This window comes from Protopterus annectens, chromosome 12.part0, assembly GCF_019279795.1.
Source record: "Protopterus annectens isolate FY-2018-M chromosome 12.part0, PAN1.0, whole genome shotgun sequence".
NCBI lineage: Eukaryota > Metazoa > Chordata > Ceratodontiformes > Protopteridae > Protopterus > Protopterus annectens.
In genome coordinates this window covers 1,530,615,159-1,530,636,743 of record NC_056746.1, presented here as the reverse complement: position 1 = coordinate 1,530,636,743, position 21,585 = coordinate 1,530,615,159, and the positions used below count along the sequence as shown (strand labels likewise).

The 21,585-nt window shown below is 44.4% G+C and overlaps 1 protein-coding gene across 1 annotated transcript in view; it reads right to left on the bottom strand.

The window, feature by feature from the left end:
• Positions 1 to 21,585, bottom strand: part of SRP68 (signal recognition particle 68) — a gene marked incomplete in the record, with an annotated part of 1,223,106 nt that overhangs the window by 783,525 nt on the left and 417,996 nt on the right.

Here is a 21,585-nt window from a genome sequence, read left to right as displayed (position 1 = left end):
AGTACAGTTGTGTAAAATCTTAACAGTATTAACATAACAGTAGATGTCCTTCTCTTCACTGTTGCAGTATTCATAACAGAATGAATCTCCTGCCAAGGATAGCCCAACGTCAGACTACTATACCAAAGCCTTTAGTAGTTTCAGGCACCATATGTCACATATCTGCTTCCTGTGCATGGGGCAGGACATAAATGTGACTTTAGTATACACTCCGAGCTGAAAAAGCCCCAGGAGGAAAAGAATGTCCCTAGGGAGAAGAACGTGCATCCAGGAGAAAAGAGAAGAGCCCCTCGGCCAGGAGGGAGCAAATACTGCAACAGTGAAGAAAACATCTACTGTTATGGTAATATTTTACACAAATGTATTATGTCCTTCCACATCACTGCTGCAGTATTCATAAACAGAAGGGAGAGTACAAAAGCTCAAGAGGAAACCGTGGAGGCAGATGGCACTGATGAGCCCTCTAGAAATCCATGCAGGAAAGCCCTGGTAAAGCCAGCTCTAGCCCTGGAAATAACATCCAACTTATATGAACAGAAGATCAAGCAGCAGTCTCAAGGATGGAATTAGTATCCACCCCCTGGAAGAAAGCACTAGAGCAATGAAGTTCTGGTAGAATGAGTCTTCATTTAGGACAGGCATTTACCATGGAAAGAACAAAGAAATGGCTGTAGAAATCCAGGAAGAAACTGTCTGCTTCGAAAGAGTTAAACCAAAAGACCTGGGTTGAAAGGAAAAGAAAAAAAGCTTCTCAGATTTGCAAATAAAAGGAAGTTATGCACTAACCATAACGTTCCATGTTTGCCTATATTCTCACCTTCATTCTTTCACTGGCTCGAGGCTACACCCTATCTCAAGATGCCTAGCAACAGTTATCCAAATCTCATTTGTAAGAAAACCAGTCACTAGACTGTCCAACCCACTATGGTAAATACAACCAAAAACCTTCTGCCTTATAACTCATGAGGCCTGAAGGGAATCAGAGAACTCATAGCCAATTTCAAAAAAATTCCTCTCGATCCTCCAGGAAGGGGGATGGAGGGTGGGATGTAAGAATTAAGGCGAGAATATGGAAACAAACATGGAAAGTCATGCTGAGTACACAACTTCTTTATGTTATGTTGTCTTCATCTTGCCTTCATTCTTGATGGTTGGGACAGCATCATCAGCACCTTCTTGGGTGGCTCAAGGGAATAAACTCTTCAGAACTGTGGAACTAAAGGATGCCCTGTTCCGGGAGGCCACATCTACTTTGTAGTGAGTGATAAAGGTATGAGGGCTAATCCATGTGCCTGCAGCATAAATTGAATCCAAAGAAGTCTGGCTTGAAAGGCAGTGGAAGTAGACATAACTCTAATTGAATGACCTCAAATTTTCCCTGGCAGCTGCTTGTGCTGAGAGTTATAAACATAAGTAATAGTGTCTGTAAGCCATTTAGATAAAGTGACTTTTGAAACTGAAGTCCCTTTTCTATTTTCTGATAATGAAATAAACAGTTGGTCAGATTTTCTAAATTCCTTAGTCCCAAGTAAAAAAGTAACCACCTATGGACATCCAATTAGTGAAGCTTGTATTCTGCCTTTTTGCCATGATTGGGAAAAAATACAGGTAGCTCAATAGACCGATTTAAATTGGACTCAGAACAAACTTTTCGCAGAAAAGAAGGATTTGTCCTGAGAAAGCGATGGTCTTTGTGGATGATCAAATAGGGAGGATGGATAGATAGAGCTTGCAATTCTGAAACCCTCCTAGCGTAAGTAATGGCTGTTAGAAAGATTGTCTTCCAAGTTAAGAACTTTAGTGGACAAGAGGAGTCTGGTTCAAATGGAGGGAGAACTAAAGAAGCTAATACCAAATTTAGATCCCAAGGAGGTGGTGGTTCTCTTATGCGAGGTCTTAAGAAGAATGTACTCCTCATAAAAGCTTTGCATAATCTGTGAGATATAATATTGGATCCCATGTCTCCTACATGGTAGTTAGATATGGCAGCTAGTTGTACTCATATCGTGGCTGCAGCTGCACCTTGATTAAAGGTTTCTGTTAAAAATTCAAGAATTGCTGATGCAGGGACTGTAAAGGGGTCTATATGTTTTTTGTCAACCCAACAAGAAAATCTCTTCCATTTGCTAGCATAAAGTTTCCTAGTTGTAGTCTTGCGTGACAAAACCAGAATATTTTGCACTGCTGGGGATAATTCTGGAAGCCTAGCAATGATGGGAAGTGGAGCAACCCATTCTGTCAGCTTGTGGGTTTGGATAGAGGGGTGGAGCGTTCCTGACCGATGAGTCAGGAGATCCGGTACTGGGTCCAGGATCCAAGGCCCCTCCTGAAGATGGGACCATAGAAAGGGGAGCCAAACCTGACAAGGCCAGTACGGAGCGATGAGAATTAGTCTTGAACTCAATGATTTGACTTTCTGAAGAACTTTGGGTATTAATGGAAATGGGGGAAAAGCATAAAGTCCTGGGGGCCAATTGTGCACAAATGCATCCCTTGGTGACTCCCCCGGAGAGGGGATTAGGGCAAAGAAGCTGCTGAATTTAAGTTCATGGACGTGGCAAATAGGTCGCAGCAAGGCTAGCCCCACTTGCGAAACATTTGGTTCGCAATTTTCTGTTTCAGAGGCCACTCGTGAACATAAGAACTGCCCTGCTTAATTTGTCCGCTATCACATTGGATTTCCCTGGGATGTGCACTGCAATCAGAAAACATTGAGAATATATTACCTATTGCCACACTCTTAAGAGTCTCTCGACACAGGGGGTAAGATCTGGTTCCGTCTTGTTTGTTTATGTACCACACCACGGACATATTGTCTGTTTGTATTGCAGTCGCACCTGGTAGAGAGGCCTGGAATAACTGCAAAGCCAGAAGCACTGCTCTCATCTCTAGGACATAGATGTGCAAGTGGTATTCGTGTTCCTACCAAGTCCCTTGGACAGTCTGCCCCAGATAATGCCCCCCACCCTATCTGGGAAGCATCCATGGTCACTGTAGCTACGGGTTGGGGGAGAACAAACAATCTGGCTATCGTTACCTGTGTGGACTGAAGCCACCATCGTAGACCCCTCTTCCAAGTGTCCATAATTAAAATCATTTGTGACATGGGTAACTCCTGCATGGACAAATGAGCAAAGAGTAGCCACTGTAATACTCTCATGTGTAGACAAGCTTGTGGGACTAATGTTATTGCAGCTCCCACTGAACCCAGAACCTTGAGGACAAACTTTGTCTGTACTTTCTTTTTCATGAGCAAGACTGATACCTGATGGGTAGCGTTGGTACTCTTTCGTGAGGCAGTTTTGCTACCATGTTTTTTTGTGTTTAAGTCTACCCCTATAAAGATAATATGCTGTGAAGGCAACAAGGCAGATTTTTTGAAGTTTATAGTGATTCCTAGTTCTGAACAAAGACGAATGGCAGTGTCCCTTGCTTTAGTCAGTAAATGCTCTGTGGTGGCGGTTAGGAGCCAGTCATCTAAGTACAGAAACATTCTGAATCTTAAGACGCCTCAGGTGAGCCGTGACTACTGCCATGCATTTGGTAAACACTCTGGGGTCTGTAGTGAGACAAAAGGGCAGACCTCTGAACTGGTAATGACTGGCTCCCAGCCAGAAGCATAGATATCTTCTGGATCACCTGTCCATCTTTATGTGGTAGTATGCATAGTACAGTTGTGTACACTTACCATAAATGCAGATGTGTGTATTCACTGTTGTAGTCATCACATTTTGGTTATCCCTGCTAGGGCAGCCCTCAGGTCGGCCCGAATACTGGAGGCGTAGTATTTCTTCGTCGGTTGATGTTGCTTCAGGACTGACGTCAGGTCATCAGTGGTATAAAAAAGTACAGTTTTGTACCTACCATAAATGTAGATGTTCGAGTGCTAATACAGCTGCAGTCATAACAGATGGGTTCTCCTGCCGTCAGGCGGGTCCTCGGTCGGCCGAATTCCAAAGTCTAGGTCCGGCATCGGTTGTCGTCGCTTCTTCCCTGACGTCAGTGCGACAGGGGTATAAAAGAACCAGCCGACGGCATTTTCTTCAGTTTTTCTTGCCCCAGATGTCAGGTGCCCCCAGAAGGAAGGCAATATATAAATTTGTGTAATAAAGCAATGCCATATAATCAAAATACAGTAGTTGCAAGCAAATACACCATAAATGAGTACCCCAATCAGGTTGTATGAGGAGGTGTTAGCCAAAAGGCCTGTCCCAAGAGGGGAAGGAGGGAGGAATTTGACTGTAGCTGTATTAGCACTCGAACATCTACATTTATGGTAGGTACAAAACTGTACTATGTTCATTGTGCATACAGCTGCAGTCATAACAGATGGGTAGAATCCCAAAGCTAAGAAAGGGGTGGTAGGCACTAGGTGGAACTAGGAGGAGACAGGATGCCCTGCAAGACTGCAGTGGCAAAGCCTGCTCTAGTTTTGGAGTATAATGGTAGGTGGTAGTGCTTGGAGAAGGTATGCACAGAATTCCAAGTGGCTGCTTCCAAAATATCTTTGGTAGGAACTCCTCTGAGGAAAGCTGCAGAGGTAGCTGTGGCCCTTGTAGAGTGAGATCTGATGCCTGCAGGTACAGTTTTACCATGAAAAGAGTAACAAAAGCATATGCAGTGAGCTATCCATTTTGAAATTGTCTGTTTGGAAATTGGTTTCCCTTGAGCTCCTATAGCATAGGACACAAAGAGCTGTTCTGATTTTCTGAAAGGCTTTGTTCTGTCCAAATAATAACGCAGCTGTCTGTGGATGTCCAAGGAATGTAGTAGGTCTCTCCCCTTTGTTTTGAGGATTAGGGTAAAAGGTGTATAGCCTGATTCAAAGCTACCCTGGATACCACCTTTGGCATAAAGGACGGGCTGGTTCGTAAGGAAACTGTCCTGATGAAAGATGATAAAAGGCTGCACAGCCATGAGGGCTTGTAGTTCCGATACCCTACGAGCTGAGGTGATAGCCAGAAGGAAAGCTGTTTTCCAGGACAAATATTGCAAATCTGTTGAGGCAGCTGGCTCAAAAGGAGGCAAGGTCAGCTTTTCTAGAATGAAATTGAGGTCCCAAGCAGGTATTGGTTGTTTCCTTGGGGGTTTTATATTCTTAGCCCCTCTGAGGAACTGTCTTAAGAGGAGTGAAAGAATAAAGGTGGATCAGTGTTGTATTCTGCAGAAATGGCTGAGGCATGGATTTTGATGGAGGAGAATGAAAGTCCACTGCTTAGCAGCTCAGCTAGATACTGTAATATTTGAGGTAAATTCAGTTTTCCAGGATTCTGACCCTTTTTCTCATTCCAGGCACAAAACCGTTTCCATTTTTCCGAGTAAGCTTTTCTAGTAGATGGCCTTCTGGCCTCCAAAATGACATCCTGCACCTCCTTGGAGAGTAGGGTCTGTTGTGATGTTAAGGAATCTTCCATGCGGCCAGATTGAGTGTTTTCAGCTGACTGTGAAGAGTTTTGAAGCTGTGCTGAGTCAGAAGAAGAGGCATTAGAGGTAGGGTCCATGGAGGGAAATGCGTCAGGCTCCTCAGGAGTGGGTACCAGTGCTGTCTTGGCCAGTCTGGAGCAATGAGAATCATCTTTGGTCTGTCTGCTCTGCTTTTTAATAGAACTTTGGGCAGCAGAGGAAGAGGTGGAAAGGCATAAACTGTCATTGCTGTCTAAATGAAAGAGTGCGTCCACTCTCCAGGCCTTTCGATGAAAAGTCCTTGAGCAGAATTTTGTCAATTGGTGATTTTTGTGGGAGGCAAAGAGATCTATGTCTGGCCTTCCCCATGCTTGAACTATCTCTGTAAAAACTTAAGGATGCAACTTCCATTCATGTGGATCTGTCATATTTCTGCTTAGGTTGTCTGCCAGCGTGTTTTCCTTGCCTGGCAAGTACTGTGCTTGAAGTTCGATTTGTAAATCCAGAGCCATGTTCCAAAGTGACATGGCCAGCCTGCATAGGGGGTATGAATGGGTTCCTCCCTGTTTGTTTATGTACCACATTACTGTGGTGTTGTCTGTCCTTATCAATAGTTGACCTGGATGCAGAAGGTCTTTGAAAGCTATAATAGCATTTATTACTGCTAGCATTTCCTTTGATTGATGTGAAGGTGCTTTTCTTTTTGGGACCATTTGCCCTGAATGCACCGATCTGTCATGTGCGCACCCCAGGCGTAGTCCGAGGCATCTGTTGTGATGACTTGATTTGCTTGAGGCTTGCAGAATGGGAGACCTGTGTTTGTTTGGCATGTTTGAGCCCACCACAGAAATTCCTTTTGAAGACATGGAATTAGTGGTATTATTGTTTCCAAACTGTGGCTGTGTTGAGACCATAGGTTTTTCAGGTACCATTGAAGTTTCCTCATATGCAGCTTTGCACATGGGATTAGTAGGATGCAAGATGCCATGAATCCCAGAGCCTGCAGGATTTTCCTTGCAGTCAGCCTGGTGAAATTTGCTAGTGTTCTGAAGTATTGAGTTAGTTGCCCCTGCTTCTCTGGCGTGAGGTAGGCCATCTGAGTGTTTGTGTCCAAGTTGGCACCCAGGAAAATTATTTTCTGAGAGGGTATTAGCCTTGATTTCTTTTTGTTGACTGTGTATCCCAGAGAATTCAACAACATTATTACAAAAGCCAGATGTTTCAGAAGTATGTGCTTGCTGTCCGCTTGGATCAGGCAGTCGTCCAAATATGGGTATATTTGTATCCCTTGAAGTCTGCAGTAGGCAATTACTGATGCCAGGCATTTCGTGAATACTCTGGGCGCAGCAGATAAGCCAAAGGGCAATGCAGAGAATTGATAATGGGTTGAACCTGCAAGAAATCTGAGGTATCTTCTGCAATTTTGTCTGATTGGGACATGCAGGTATGCCTCCTTCAGGTCCAATGTTACCAGCCAAGACTCCTTGCCCAGCATGGGAAGAAGCTGCTGTAATGTCAGCATCTTGAATTTTGGTACGAGTAAAAATGTGTTTAGGATGGATAGGTCCAAAATAGGTCTCCAATCTTTTCCCTTCTTTGGTACCAGGAATAGTCTGGAATAAAAACCTTGACCTTGTTCGTGAGTAGGTACCTCTTGAATAGCTTTCATGTCCATGAGATCTGAAATTTGTCTTTGTGCCTCTGCCCTTTGATTGTGTGGCAGGTTTGGCATGCCTCTCATTTTTGGAAGGGTGTGAAAATGGAATCTGTAGCCTCTGTTTATAATGTCCAGGATCCATTTGTCTTTTGTGACAATATGCCAATTTTTTGAAAATAATGCCAGTTTTCCACCTAAGGGTGCTGCCATTTGAGCCTGGCTTGGCATGCAAAGGGGAAAGTCATTGGGCTTGCATTCTGAATGGCTGCGAACTATCCTCACCACCTCTTTGTGTAGGAGTTTGCCATTGTCTGCCTCTAAACGATCCTTGAGATTGCCCTCTGCCCCTCGGGCGCCTGTATCTACCTCTTTGGGGTCTGTCCGTGGCTGGAAAGGTCCAATTTTTGGAAGGCCAATTTCCACTGAAACGTGGAGGTTGTACCTGTAGAAAATCTTTCACTGTTTGCATTAATTTAGCCTTTTCATCCATTTTCTTTAATATCTCCTCAGCTTTAACACCAAATAATACATCCTTTTGTAGAGGGGCATCTAGTAATTTAGCTTTGACATGACCTGGTAAGGTTTGCTCCTTGAGCCAGGCATGTCTACGTATGACTGATCCTGTAACAGCAGCTCTACATGAGGCCTCCAGAGCATCAAAACCACATTGCAAGGTAGGTTTACCCACTTGTTCTGCACTATGCATCAAATCCTGCAACTCCTCTGGTTGTTCAGGTTGTGACATTTTACTTCTCAACTGTGATAACAGAAACTGTTGGTACTTTAGCATATGGAACTGGCAGTTTAATGCCCTCATGGTTAAGGTGGCCGAGGTGTAAACCTTTTTTCCCCACCTTTCTAAGGATCTGGAATCTCTCTCGGAAGGTCGATTTTTAGCAGTGGAGGCCTTAATTCCCTTGGGGCCCTGTGAGATAGTTTCTGGGTCAGCCGCATGGCTTTTGTATAAAAAATTGGTGCGAGTCAGGAACCCGGTAGTACCTGTCAGCTTGACTGGGGCTGGAGGTAAGGAATCCGGGTTAAGGCAGGCCTCCGAGTACACATCATCTAGTATGTCTAAGACAGGAGGTATAGCCAGAGGCCTGTGCTGAGGTAGCAAGAGAAAATCCCTAAGCCTTTTCTTGGAATCTGAGTACTCTTGGCCTTCCCAGTGGAAGTGTTCCCTTAAGGTATGCAAGGTTTCCCCAAATGAGTAATCCTCTGGGGGGGGGGGGGGAGACAGAGGGAATGGACTCCTCTGCATCAGAATCTTCAAACAGGGAGTAAGAATGTTCCTGTTCATCAGAGTGCTCTGAAATAATGGATGCCTGGTCAGAGGAGGTGGATTCTTCCTCCACTCTGGGCCTTTTGTCCGGGGGGGGTTGTGAACCCCTGATAAGAATAATTAAATCCGCAGCCATTTTAAGCATCTGTTTTTTAGGCATGGGGCCTAGAGAAGGGCCCTGTGTACCTTGTCTCTTAGAATGCATGGCTGCTTTAGACTTAGTGAAAGCCTTGATGGAAAAAGAAGAGGAAGGTCTGAAGACACCTTGAGAGGAGGCAGACCTGTCTACATTTTGAGATTCACCACCAAGGGTGGCTTCGGTATCTGTAGTCGGGGTGTGGGCCGAGGAGCCTGCAACATCGAGCACAGAAGACACCGCCAATGAAGTGTCGTCGGTAGGCAGGGGCTGCGTAGGCACCTCACTGAGAACCGGACCACCTGTAGTCGGCTTTGGCGGGGTGTCGGTAGAGGTCGCAGACCTTGTGTGTTGGTCCTTATCTTTGCATTTTTTAAACAAAACTGGAGTCTGAGTATCCGACGACATAATATAGTTCAATTTTTTGCCAAAATAGTGCTGGGCGAACTCCGCCCGACGCTTAATAGTGCGTTTGTTGAATGTAGCACAAAAACGACAGACCGAGACGTCGTGGTCTGGGCCTAAGCAAGGAATGCAGAGGGAATGAAAATCCTTATGCGGTATTTGCTTCCCACATGAAATGCAATTATTAACTTTGTCTGACATCGGTCTGAGGCAAGAAAAGTTTCCCCAACGGGGTACTTAGCTTTCAAGAAGACTTCGGTAGCAAAATTTTCGTAATTTCAGGAGCTGGCCGACTGGCACTTGCGAACTGCTTCTGCTTCGGGCACCGTGCGGCAACAAAGACTTAAGAAAATGGCGTCGGCTGGTTCTTTTATACCCCTGTCACACTGACGTCAGGGAAGAAGCGACGACAACCGACGCCGGACCTAGACTTTGGAATTCGGCCGACCGAGGACCCACCTGAGGGCAGGAGAACCCATCTGTTATGACTGCAGCTGTATGCACGATGAACATCAGGCAGCCAACGCCATTACATTAGCTTTCCTTGCTCTAAATGTCAGGAGCCCCCCATAAGGAGCTAGGTTATGGTGGAACACCACCACCAACAGAAAGTAAATACCAAAAATTCCTTGTAAAAAGAGAGAGAGAGAGAGAGAGAGACGAGGGGGATGGAGGGAGGGAAACCAGGACTGCAACAGTGAATACACTAACATCTACATTTATGGTAAGAGTACACAATTACAATGCTCTTCATGTTTCACTGTTGCAGTCATCAAATGTGGGTTGATTCCCACAGCTGAAGAAAAGGGTGGAGGCAGTCAAGACGACTTGGGGCTGGCTGGGATGCCCTGCAAGACTGCAGTGGCAAAGCCTGCCCTGGATTTGGAGAAGATAGGTAGGTGGTAATGCTTGGTGAAGGTATGAACAGAAGTCCATGTTGCAGCTTCCAGGATGTCCATGGTAGGGACCCCTCTGAGGAAAGCTGCAGAGGTGGGGTTTGCTCTGGTGGAATGTGTCCTGACCCCCTTGGGGGGAGTTTTCCATGATATTTGTAGCAGAAATGGATGCAATGTGCTATCCATTTGGAAACTGTTTGTTTGAATATGGCCTTGCCCTCTGCTCCTGCAGAGAAGTTGACTAGCAATTTGATCAGTTTTTCTAAAAAATTTAGCCCCATCTAGGTAGAATCTGAGCTGTCTGTGCACATCTAGAGAGGGCAGAATCCTTTCCCCCCTGTTTTGTGGGTTAGGGGAAAAAAGGGGGCAAATGAATTGATTGGTTGAGAGCCACACTGGACACCACTTTTGGCATGAAGGATGGGTTAGACCTGAGGGAGACCCTGTCAGCATGGAAAATGATGAATGGCTCTACAGCCATAAGTGCTTGTAACTCTAATACTCTTCTAGCTGAAGTGATGGCCAGAAGCAAGTCTGTCTTCCAAGAGAGGAATTTTAACTCTGCTGAAGCTGCAGGTTCAGAGGGAGGCAGGGTGAGCTTTTCCAACACAAAGTTTAGATCCCAAGCTGGGGTAGGAGCTCTTCTGGGTGGCCCCAAGTTGTTAGCCTCTCTTAGGAACCGTTTGATGAGAGGGTGCGAGAAAAGAGGTGGCTCTGTGCTGAACTGAGCAGAGATGGCAGAGGCATGAATTTTAATAGAAGAGAAGGATAGAACCTTGTGTAGTAGGTCTGCCAGGTAATCCAGGATGACAGGTAGGGTGGGCAGTGCCGTTCCAGCTCCCTTAGCCTGGGATCCAGGTGCAAAACCTTTTCCACTTGTTAGCATAATACTTTCTAGTGCTGGGGTGTCTGGTCTGACATATAACATCTAGAACTTGTTTGCATAGACTGGCAGCTTGAGGAGAGGTTAGGGTATAAGCCAGGCTGCCAGATTGAGGGTCTGCAATTGAGGATGCATGAATTCTCTATTCCTCTGGGTCAGGAGTGTTGAGATCTGAGGTAGGTGCCATGGTGGCAGGGGTGACAGGCTGCGCATTAGTGGGTACCAGTGCTGCCATGGCCAGTCTGGGGCAATCAGGACTGTCCTCGGTTTTTCCTCCCTTATTTTGATCAGTAGCCTTGAAATGAGAGGTAGAGGTGGAAATGCATAGACTGAGATGTTTACCCACTGGAAGGATAGAGCATCCACTTTCCAGGCCTTGCTGTGAGGGTCCCTGGTGCAGAATTTGCTGAGCTGGTGACTGGAGTGGAAGGCAAAGAGGTCTACCTTCGGGGTGCCCCATTTCTGGGTTAAGGTTCTTTGGTCCAGCTGCCACTCGTGAGGGTCTAGCAGGTCTCTGCTTAGGTTGTCTGTAAGAGTTTAGAGAAGCTGGCAGGTATAGTTGCATGACTGCGGCCATGTGCCAAAGGGTCATGGCGAGCCTGCACAGAGGATAAGAGTGAGTCCCTCCCTGCTTTTTGATGTACCACATTATCATGGTGTCTGCTTTGATCAGCAGAGGCCCCGGGGAGAGTAGGGGTCTGAAAGTTGTCAGGGCATGTTGAACAGCGAGCATCTCTTTTTGGTTGATGTGCAGATGCATTTGATTGGCCCTGAATGCACCTGCCGTCCAGGTGTGCACCCCAGGCATAGTCTGATGCATCTGTGGTGAGGGTCTGGGCGGCATGGGGTAATGAGAAGGGAAGCCCCTTTTTGTGGTAGCATGCTGCTGCCCACCAAAGAAAATCTTTCCTTAGGCAAGGTATCATTGGCATAAGAGTTTCCAGGTCTTGAGAGTGCTGACACTAAAGGCTTTTTAGGTACCATTGTAGTTTCCTTATATGCAGTCTGACAAATGGAATGAGTAGAATGCAAGAAGTCATGAACCTTAGAGCTTGCAGGATTTTCCTTGCGGATAACTGGGTCCTGGTGGCTAGTTGAGAGAAGTAGGTTGTCGGGTAGATTTGTTTTTCTGGTGTAAGGAATGACATCTGGGATGCTGTGTTTAGGCTTGCTCACAGGAACACAATTTTTTGAGTGGGTACTAATTTTGATTTCTTTTTGTTGACAGTATACCCCAGGGAGGTCAGTAGGTCCTTTACCAAGGTCAGGTGCTTTAGCAGCTTTTCCCGACTGTCTACCTGAATCAGGCAGTCGTCTAAGTATGGGTAAATTTGAATATGTCTTTTGCCTGCAAAAAGTTATGGCAGGAGTTGGACATTTTGTGAAAACTCTGGGAGCAGTGGATAAGCCAAAGGGAATCGCAGAGAACTGAAAGTGCAGTGATCCTGCTCTGAAACGTTGGTATTTCCTACATGATTCCTTGATTGGGATGTGTAGGTAGGCCTCTTTTAGGTCTAGGATGGCTAACCAAGCATCCTTGGAAAGCATAAGTAAAAGCTGCTGGAGGGTGAGCATTCTGAATTTTTGGTATCACCAGAAAGGTGTTTAGAATGGATAGGGTGAGGATGGGGTGCCATGTGCCCTCTTTTCTGGGTACCAGGAAGAGTCTGGAGTAGGAACCTTGGCCTGCCTGCCTGTTCTGCAGGAACATGCTCTATGGCCCTCATGGAGAGCAGGGAAAGGACTTGCTTTTTGGCCTCTGCCCACTGGTTTGGAAGAAGATCTGGGAACCCTTTTGGGGTTGGCAGAGGGTGTAAATAAAATTTGTATCCCTGGGACACTATGTTGAGGACCCAGTGATCGTTGGTAATGATGGCCCAGTTGCCTGCGTGGAAGGAGAGCTTTCCTCCTAGGGGCATGGGCCGGTGAGCAGAGGGAGGGGGTGGAAGTGTAAAGTCATTGTGAGTTCTTACCATAAGGGGGTGGCTTTGCACTCCCTGTTTTTGAAGAGGAGGAACTTCATTGCTTAGATCTCTGCATTCCCTGGGGCTGTTGTCTGGGGGGTCTGCTTTCCCAGGTGTGGGCTGAACGGCCTGGAGGGGGCAGGAAAGGACCAGTGCTTGGAGGGGCAATCCCTACTAAACCTTGCTGGCTGGTCCTGTAAGAAGTCTTTAACTGTCTGCATAGATTTAGCTTTTTCTTCCATCTTTTTTAAGACGTCTTCTGCCTTGGTGCCAAATAAACTGTCTTTGTTCAAGGGTGCGTCCAATAATTTGGACTTGACATGGTCTGGTAAGGTCTGTTCCTTAAGCCAAGCATGCCTTCTAATGACAGAACTGATGACTGCTGCCCTGCAAGATGCTTCTAGGGCGTCAAAACTACATTGTAATGTGTGCTTAGTTACTTGACTTGCAGAATGCATCAACTCTTGTAACTCTATTTTCAGCACAAGCAGGAAAAGAAGATACTTTTTGTTTGAGCAGTTCCATGGTATGTTGCTGGTATTTCAGCATGTGGAACTGACAATTTAATGCTCTAATAGCAAGAGTAGCAGAGGTGTATACTTTTTTTTTACCCCATCTGTCTAATGCTCTGGAATCCCTATCTGAGGGGGGGTGGGATTCTTAGCTGAGGTTGCTTTGATTCCTTTAGGTCCTTGAGAGAGGACCTCGGGGTCAGCCGTAGGATTTTTGAAAATAAATTTGTGAGAGTCAGGGACTCTAATACCGGTCAGGTTTCCTGGTAGCAGGAGGGAGGGTGTCAGGAGTCAGACTGGATTCCATAAAAACATCATCCACAACATCCAGGACAGCAGGAATGGCCAGAGGTCTGTGCTGTGGTAGATTTAAGAATTCTCTGAGTCTCTTTATAGAGAGAGAATAGTCCTGACATTCCCATTGGAAATGCTCCCTTAAAGTATGTAGGCTTTCCCCAAAGGAAAGGTCTTCGGGTGGAGAGGCTGAAGGGATGGAGTCCTCTGCATCAGAATCCTCATAAGCACAGAGGTATTGCACCTCTTCATATTCAGATACATCAGAGTCATTGGACTCCTGTTCAGATAAGACTACTGGGGACAGGTCTCTTTCTTTTGGAAGGGGTAGCCTGGCTTCCCCTAATAAGCATTATAAGGTCTTCCACCATTTTAAGCATTTGAGACTGAGGCAAGGATGTAGGTGCCTGAGCTTGGGTCATAACTTTTTTGGGTGTGGTTCTTACCCTGGGCCTAAGAAACTCTGTTTTCAAAAGAACTGAAGACACGAAAGAAGTCATCGTTCTGTGTCGAGTATTGGTAGTACAAAGTACTTCCTTGGAAGCCGGTGCTTACTCAGCAGCTCCGGACCCATCCAAGGTAGAGACATCCACAGGATCCTTAGTCAAAGAGGAGTACAATAAGGGCCTGACGACATATAGTTCTGGTGTTGAACAAAGCACAAAAGTGACAGCGGGGGACGTCGTGGTCTGGGCCTAAACAGGTGATGCAGTAAGAATGGAAGTCTCTGTGTGGTATTTGCTTTCCACAGGCGAGACAATTGTTAACTTTTTCTGACATCGGTTAGAGCAGGAAAAAAGGATCCCCAACAGGATACTTAGATTTAGAAGACTTCAATTCGGAAATGAAAACTCAGGCAGCGGCCAACTGGCACTTGTGCGAACTGCTTCTGCTTCGGACTCCTCAGCAAGAAAGACTGATGTAATGGCGCTGGCTGCCTGTTTTTATACCACGGATGACCTGACGTCAGTCCTAGAGTAACAGCAACCTGATGCAGAAATATTAAGCCTCTGGTATTCGGGTCAACTGAGGGTTACCCCTAGCAGGATAACCCAAATGTGATGACTGCAGCAGTGAAACAGGAAGAGCATTAATGCTATACCAAACAAAATTTACTGATCTCCAGAAAGAACCTATGGCCACCCTTTTGTTTTGAGAACAGAATTTGCCATTTATTGAACAGTGCTGGTGAGCTAGCAGCATATTTGTAGATTCTGTCTCTGGAGAGTAACAATAAAACAATGCAGTACACATATTACTTACGTGGAATGGCTGGCATGTTTTTTGCATTTGAGTGAGTGATCTGCTGCTGGACTAACGTTACAGTTGTACAGCTACATCTCTGCCCATAATTTTAGTTGGGGTTTTTGGAGTCTCTTTCAAAATGTGACACAGGTAAGTCTTCAACTGCACAATATCAGGCTGCATGCATACATCTCAAAGGCTCACCAAAAGGTCTTAGCAAACACGTGGTACACGTATACACTTCATAGCAGTAGCTGATCTGTGTAGCTATAGCAAGCTTGAGCTGTCAATTATAATGTTAATGTCTGTAATAAATTTCTTTAATACAATAATATACCAGGTCTTAAGTCACACTGATCAGGTTCTGTGCTCCCAGTGTGATACCACCACAATGTCATGACAAGGGGTCAGTGGCACATCGCACATCTAGTGAAGAAGCCCACTAAGACCCCTCCTTAATTATATAGAAGGTACTTGTCCGATGCTCTCTTCCTAAAGCAGTCAAAAGTTTAGAATCAGCACTGCGGCCCTGTATTATCCTTCAATGAACTGTTGCAGTGACATTCTGACTACCAATCTCTATCCTTTGCTGTTCCTACTAGTACAGTAAAGCTTTGTTAACTCAAAGAGCAAAAACATCTCGTCTTTCAGGGATGCTCTAAAGGTTACAAGACATAGCTTACCGTGACCATATCTAGAAACCAGCAAACCCTTCTAATTGTTCTCCATTCCAGGGCAAACTTTGGAGAAGCAAGCCCTGCAAAGGCAGTCCCAGGCAGCTGACAGGACTGCAAAAGCTGAACTGAAAGGAGCTTCAGCTTTCACAACTGATGCTTACCATCACCTCCTTTATAAAAGAGGAGACTGCTGCTTCCTAGAAAATTGGGATGACCTGGAAGAAACAGAAAGGGACAAGACAGCATCATACAGACTTTATATGGAGGTTAATGCCAGTTTCCTAATTTGGGTTCTCACTCCAAAAGCAGGACATTCAGGAAGGTCTAACTGAGCTAGTCTTTAAAACAGTCTTGGTGGGCCATGTCATCCTGCACATTACTAAGCCCGTAGTCCTAAACACAACATTAAGATGTTAAAATTATAATAGGCCACACAGAAACTCAATGAAGATCTGCTAAAAGTGCTAATCACATCTTCCTTGATGAGATAGGAAGGTCTGCCAATTTTCATCCCAGTGTCAAATCCCCCCCCCCCCCTGCAATGTGGAAAGATGAGACACCTGATGGAGCTAAGACTAACATGGCAGAAAAATAACTTCTTGATCACCCTGTTGAAAGCATTATTCTTATTAGGTGGCATAATCAAAGGTGCTTTGGTCTAACATCTATGCCGTACTGATGACAAAGCAAGAGTCAGCAGAATACACCACAGAAGACTCCAGTCTTATTCTGCTTAGCTGAGGGCTTGTAATGGGCATCAGCCTATGCTGGCATAAAGGAAGCAGAGTCCATTTGTTTATGAGTTGTAAAAAAAAAAAAAAACAAAAAAAATTCACTAAAGAAGAGTTCCATGGGGGGCATGCTGGAGACACCAAGGCTCATGATTCTTTTCAAGGCATTTCTTGGGTGGAAAGTCACAGAAATCACAAGCCAGTATACAAAGTGGTTTGTTACTCTAAGTTTCCTCGGTATGGGGGAGGAATCCATGTGTGAGCTGCAGAGATGGGAGGACTCACCTTCCTTATTTGGATTGGCAGGTACAAGTTCTTTTGTTCCTCTTACTCTTTTTTTTTTTTTTTTTTTTAACAGTGAATAGCACAGAGAACCCCTCCAACTCCAATTCTTAAATAGTTGTGGTCAGACAAGACAGGGTCCAGACAACACAGATAGGGGTTATAGAGAAAGAAAAGCAACAGGAGGATTTGACAATGGCATTACTCTGTATAGCTTGAAGGTGCACTTTCAAGCCTGCATGGACAGGTCTCACCAGAAATCAGACTCCAGTCACAAGATGATGCTAAAGAGCCTCTTCAACAATGGCCTTACTACAAATCAAGTGGTGAGGAGAGAGAGAGAGAGAGAGAGAGGACCCATCACTCCAGAACTCTGTATAGCTTGAAGGTGCACTTTCAAGCCTGCATGGACAGGTCTCACCAGAAATCAGACTCCAGTCACAAGATGATGCTAGAGCCTCTTCAACAATGGCCTTACTACAAATCAAGTGGTGAGGAGAGAGAGAGAGAGAGAGGACCCATCACTCCAGAATGTGACTAACAGAAGCAGGATAGGCATGTGTAGCCTTTGGATAGTGAACCATGACAGACGTGTTGTGGATGCCCAGGACATACCCACCCACTGGTAGCTTGTCAAGGGAACACCACTTGTATGTCTCTTGTTATAAATGAGTTATGAAGACATGGCTGAGCTTTACTAAAAAAAAAAAAAAAAAAACTGCAGAAACATAAAAAGTTGTAGTGTTCTGGGCAATAAACGTTTCCACGATGAATGTTAAAATCACGATTGAAAATGTGCATGTAGCAAGAAAGAACTCAGGGACTCAAGGACTAGAACCACTCTCCTATTCCGAATTCTGACTATTAATGTACAGGCGGGATACATGCCCCCAAGCATGAGGATAAGACACAGAAGAATGCCACACAATAGGGACAGCACCATAGAAAATATGAAGGCTTTCAAAGTCTGATTTCAAAGTTTCAGCACAGATACTTTTGGTACTTTGTCCTTAATCCAACTGTTCCTGTGATGGTAATCCAAGCTGGAGTAAACCTGGAAAATAGGCTTCCCATATACACTTCTGTGGGATGGCCCTTGATGCTGCAGAGAATTTTGAAAATCCTGTTTTCTGAATGACTTGGGCAAGGCAATGCACAGGGGATGCAAAAATGAACGATATTTGGACTCACATCTCTGTCTGCACAATGTTTTTTCTTCCTACCATGTTGGACCTGTCCAGATGATGAGGGGTAAGCCAGCAGTGGTGACAGAGTGACACCACTGTAGCCGGCACCTACTTCCTTTTCTGCAAATTTTAAATGATGCCTTGAGATGGCTGTCCAAAAACAAACGCTATCCTATGGAGGGAGCCTCATCCCTACATACCTATGCAACATCCTTTTACAGTACTCTGGAACTAAATAGCATTGTTGGTCTAGGATGAGAAGTAGATTGCCTTTAGGGTCATCATGTGGGACTAAGAGCTGCCTCCCAGGCAGTCAAAAGGGATAAAAAAATGTATTCCCAACCCTTGCTTGTTATACACCATATTACAGCAGTGTTGTGTGTCTGTTCAAAAAAAACTTTTTCCCCCAGTGGAATTTCAAAGCTTTGAACATCTGAATAAGGGCAGTCATGCTTATTTCAGTTGCATCTTAAATGCCTTGTACTCTTCAGGCTTTCTGAATGTGATCCCCCCAAGTGAACTTTGAAGCAACCATGGTTAAGGCAAATTTGTGAGACTCCTGTAAGAAGGGCACATTTTGTTTCTGACAGACCTGGCTGGACTACATTCTAACACCCTTCTAACAAGATACTACGTGGACAATTTCCTTAACTACTAATGTATCTTGGATACTACTGCAGCTTTCTCATGTGCAGCCCTACAGGGGGACAAAAAGAACTGTGGAGGCCATGAATCCACTGTTCTCTGGAATTATTTTTCTGTGACCACAGTTTCAAGTTTCTTGATATGAAATTAAAGTAGTGTGTAAGAGACCTTTTTTGTTTTGTAGGAGGCAGGCACTCTGACTACTAGAATCCAGAAGGGAACCAAGGAAAACAACTCTTCTGGAAGGGGATGAGACTTAATTGGGGATGTTACTGGACAAGATTAAGACTAGAAGCTGATGACAAGCTTCTTCCTGTAGTCTAAGATTTGATTCCCTCATCTTTAATTTGCCTTATGTGTGACTTTGAACTAGTCACTTAACTGGATAGTGCTCTGAGTAAACTGGATTAGGCTCCTCAATTGTCTGCTGAACCGCATGCAGAGCAATTAACTATGAACTTGTGTTGAAGGAAAATGATGAATTTTTGGAAGCACTCCATCCATGGTGAACTGTCAAGCTCTCTGCCTCTCTCATGGGGTAGTGCATGTACAGGCAGTCATCCAGGTAGGGACATATGTGACAGCCTTTGGTTCAGCAATAATAAATTACTACAGCCAGGCACCATTTAAATACCTTGGATGTAACACCAAAAGCAAATGGCAAAGTGATAACCTGATAATGGGAGCTACCTCACCCCCAAATCTGAGAAAGCATATGTAGTCAATATAAATACATGTAGGGAGGAAGGCATCCTTGATGTCTTGAGTAAGCACCAGAAGTTGAGAGAACATCAGTGGTAAGAGGGCTTTCAGTATCAATATTCTGAACTAAGACAGGTGTTCATTTTTCACAGATCTTTGCCGAGCCTCCTTTCTGGCCACTAGGAAGATTCTCTAGTAGAAACTCCTGTTTTGGTCCTCCTCCAATTCTATTATTCATAGTTGCATAGCTCAAATTTAATTGGCAGTATTAGATGCAATCAGTTTTTTTTTGTTTTTTTTTTAAGGAAAGAGGGATAAATGGCACCTTTGATTTTTCTCAAAGCCATACATTTGCCACCCTCAGAGAAAACCTGCAACACCCACTTGTATTTTGTGATTTTCTTTTCAAGTTCATTACACATGGGGTACTATTCAGACTACCTTTGAGGTGGGTAGGATGTGCTGTGCACAGGGGTTGGAGTGTATGTTTGGTAGAGGGGGAGACTAAATCCATATGAACAGGACTGCTACCTAGGGGATTCAGGCCTCTTCTCTCACTCTCTGCCACTTCTTTTTGTACTGGCCCTTCTTACTCTGTCTGCTTACCTTTTTCATTGCCTACAATAGTAGAGCACTGATACTGATGGGTGCCTAGACAAAAGAGTTGATAAAAAGCAGTTTTTGCAGACTACATAGTCATTTCCTTTCCTCCGTTAATACCTTAACAGCAAGATTGCTCTATGACATCCTCTGGCGGGGTTTGTAGCCTCAGCCAGACAGGTCTCCTAATCACAGGCCCTATACCTAGCAGTCTGGACTCTGCATGCAAAGCATAAAAGCCACATCTGACTTTTAGTATTGCTGAAGTCTAACAATCGTGTCCTCACATCAACAACATGCACCTTAGATACCTTCCCCTTCATTAAGTCCAAGAGAACAATTTGAATCTTCTTGCCCAATTGCAAACACACTCCCACTAGCCAAGGAACTAGAATAAATTCTAGAATACAGCAAAAATATGAGATTCTAACTGATAAATCATGTGGCTTCGCTCAAACTATAGCATGCTGACAGCTTTCTACAGTCTAACCAACTGTATATTCACCAGTATGGAAAAATAACTCATAACTGGTGCTATTTTCTTAGATCTCAGGCATGCCTTTGAAACGGGTGATCACCAGTTACTACTACATAAGCAAGATGGTTGGATTCTCTAATGAGATTATTTAATGGTTCTCAGATCTTCTCAAAATAACTTTCATAGCATATTCAAATAACTCATCAGAATCAGTTACCATAAACACAAGGATCACTTTCAGGCTCCTGCTATTTTTTCCATTAATGCTTTACACAGTTGCTACAGCTTTAACCACTGCTCATAAATCCCATGTATATCTTGCCAGACAATGGCAAACGGCCTTTGGTCTCATATGGGTCTGGTTAACAAATAAGCACGCCAGCACCATCAAATCCTCCTTTATGTACTGTAGCACCCCTCAGAAGTTACAGTCACTATCTCACCGGTTATTATAACCAAACCTTTGCAAAATAAACTTCCATACACATCACAAGAAAAAAGCAAGGTACAACTCTAAACCAAAATGCATCCTTTAACACCTACAGATATAAAAGACTGGTATGGTTCAAACTAAAGTGGCATATAGACTGCTCACTTGCTAATGAAAAAAAAAACATGTAATGCTAAAGGTAAAACTGTCCTCCTACCCAGACTGGAATATGCTTTGCCTCTCACCTCTCTCTCTTCATAATTCCAACTTATTAGAAGTATTAGTAAATAAACTTTTTTTTTTTTAATATTTATACGCTCCGCTCTAAGGAATGAACACCACTGGGATACAATCAAAAGCTGTAGCTGGCTCCCTGCAGAAGAATTAATGTACTGTTGTCTTTATATACCCTAAATGTACAAATTAAAGTGTCTCCACTGTTGCAGTAATAACATTTTGGGATTTCCTGCTTTGGAAGCCCTCAGCAGTCCCAACTACCAGAGATTTTCCCACTCCCTCCAGGCCCAACAGATGCCCTTCTCCACTGACATCAAAGCAAAGAGTTGTTTGCTGGTTCAATTTCTTCAGGCCCTTCTTGCAACTACAAGATGGGAGTCCCGCTGTCTTGGCCCTAGGCAGGTATGGTGACACAGTGACCTAGTATGGGTGGGCATCTAAACATGGGAAAAGACCTAAAAGCAAAGGAGGAAAGGGAACCTACCACAAACCATATTCAAAAGACGGGAAAGGATACTTAGACATTGAAGTTTATGCTAAGTAGGCACTACTGTAGTGTACTAGGTTTATTGTGCTTTCACTGTTGCAGTAACATTTTGTGGTAATTCTCCAAGCTAAAGGAAGAGGTGACTGGGTAGACAGTATCAAGGGGAAGACACAAGCCCCTGCATGACTGAGGAGCAAAACCTGATTTAGCTCTAGAAGATTAGTTATAGTGCTTGGAAAAGGTAAAGACTATAGCCTGGATGGGTACTCCCCTGAAGAAGCCAATAGTATAGAAGTGGCCCTGACAGAATGAGTTCTAATGCTGTCAGGTACACACTTGTCACGATGCTTATAACAAAAGAAAATGCAATTAGAGATCAATTTTGAAATGGTTTGTTGAGAGACCGTCAGAGTTTGTTAGAAGCAAAGGCAACAAACAGTTCAATTTTCTGA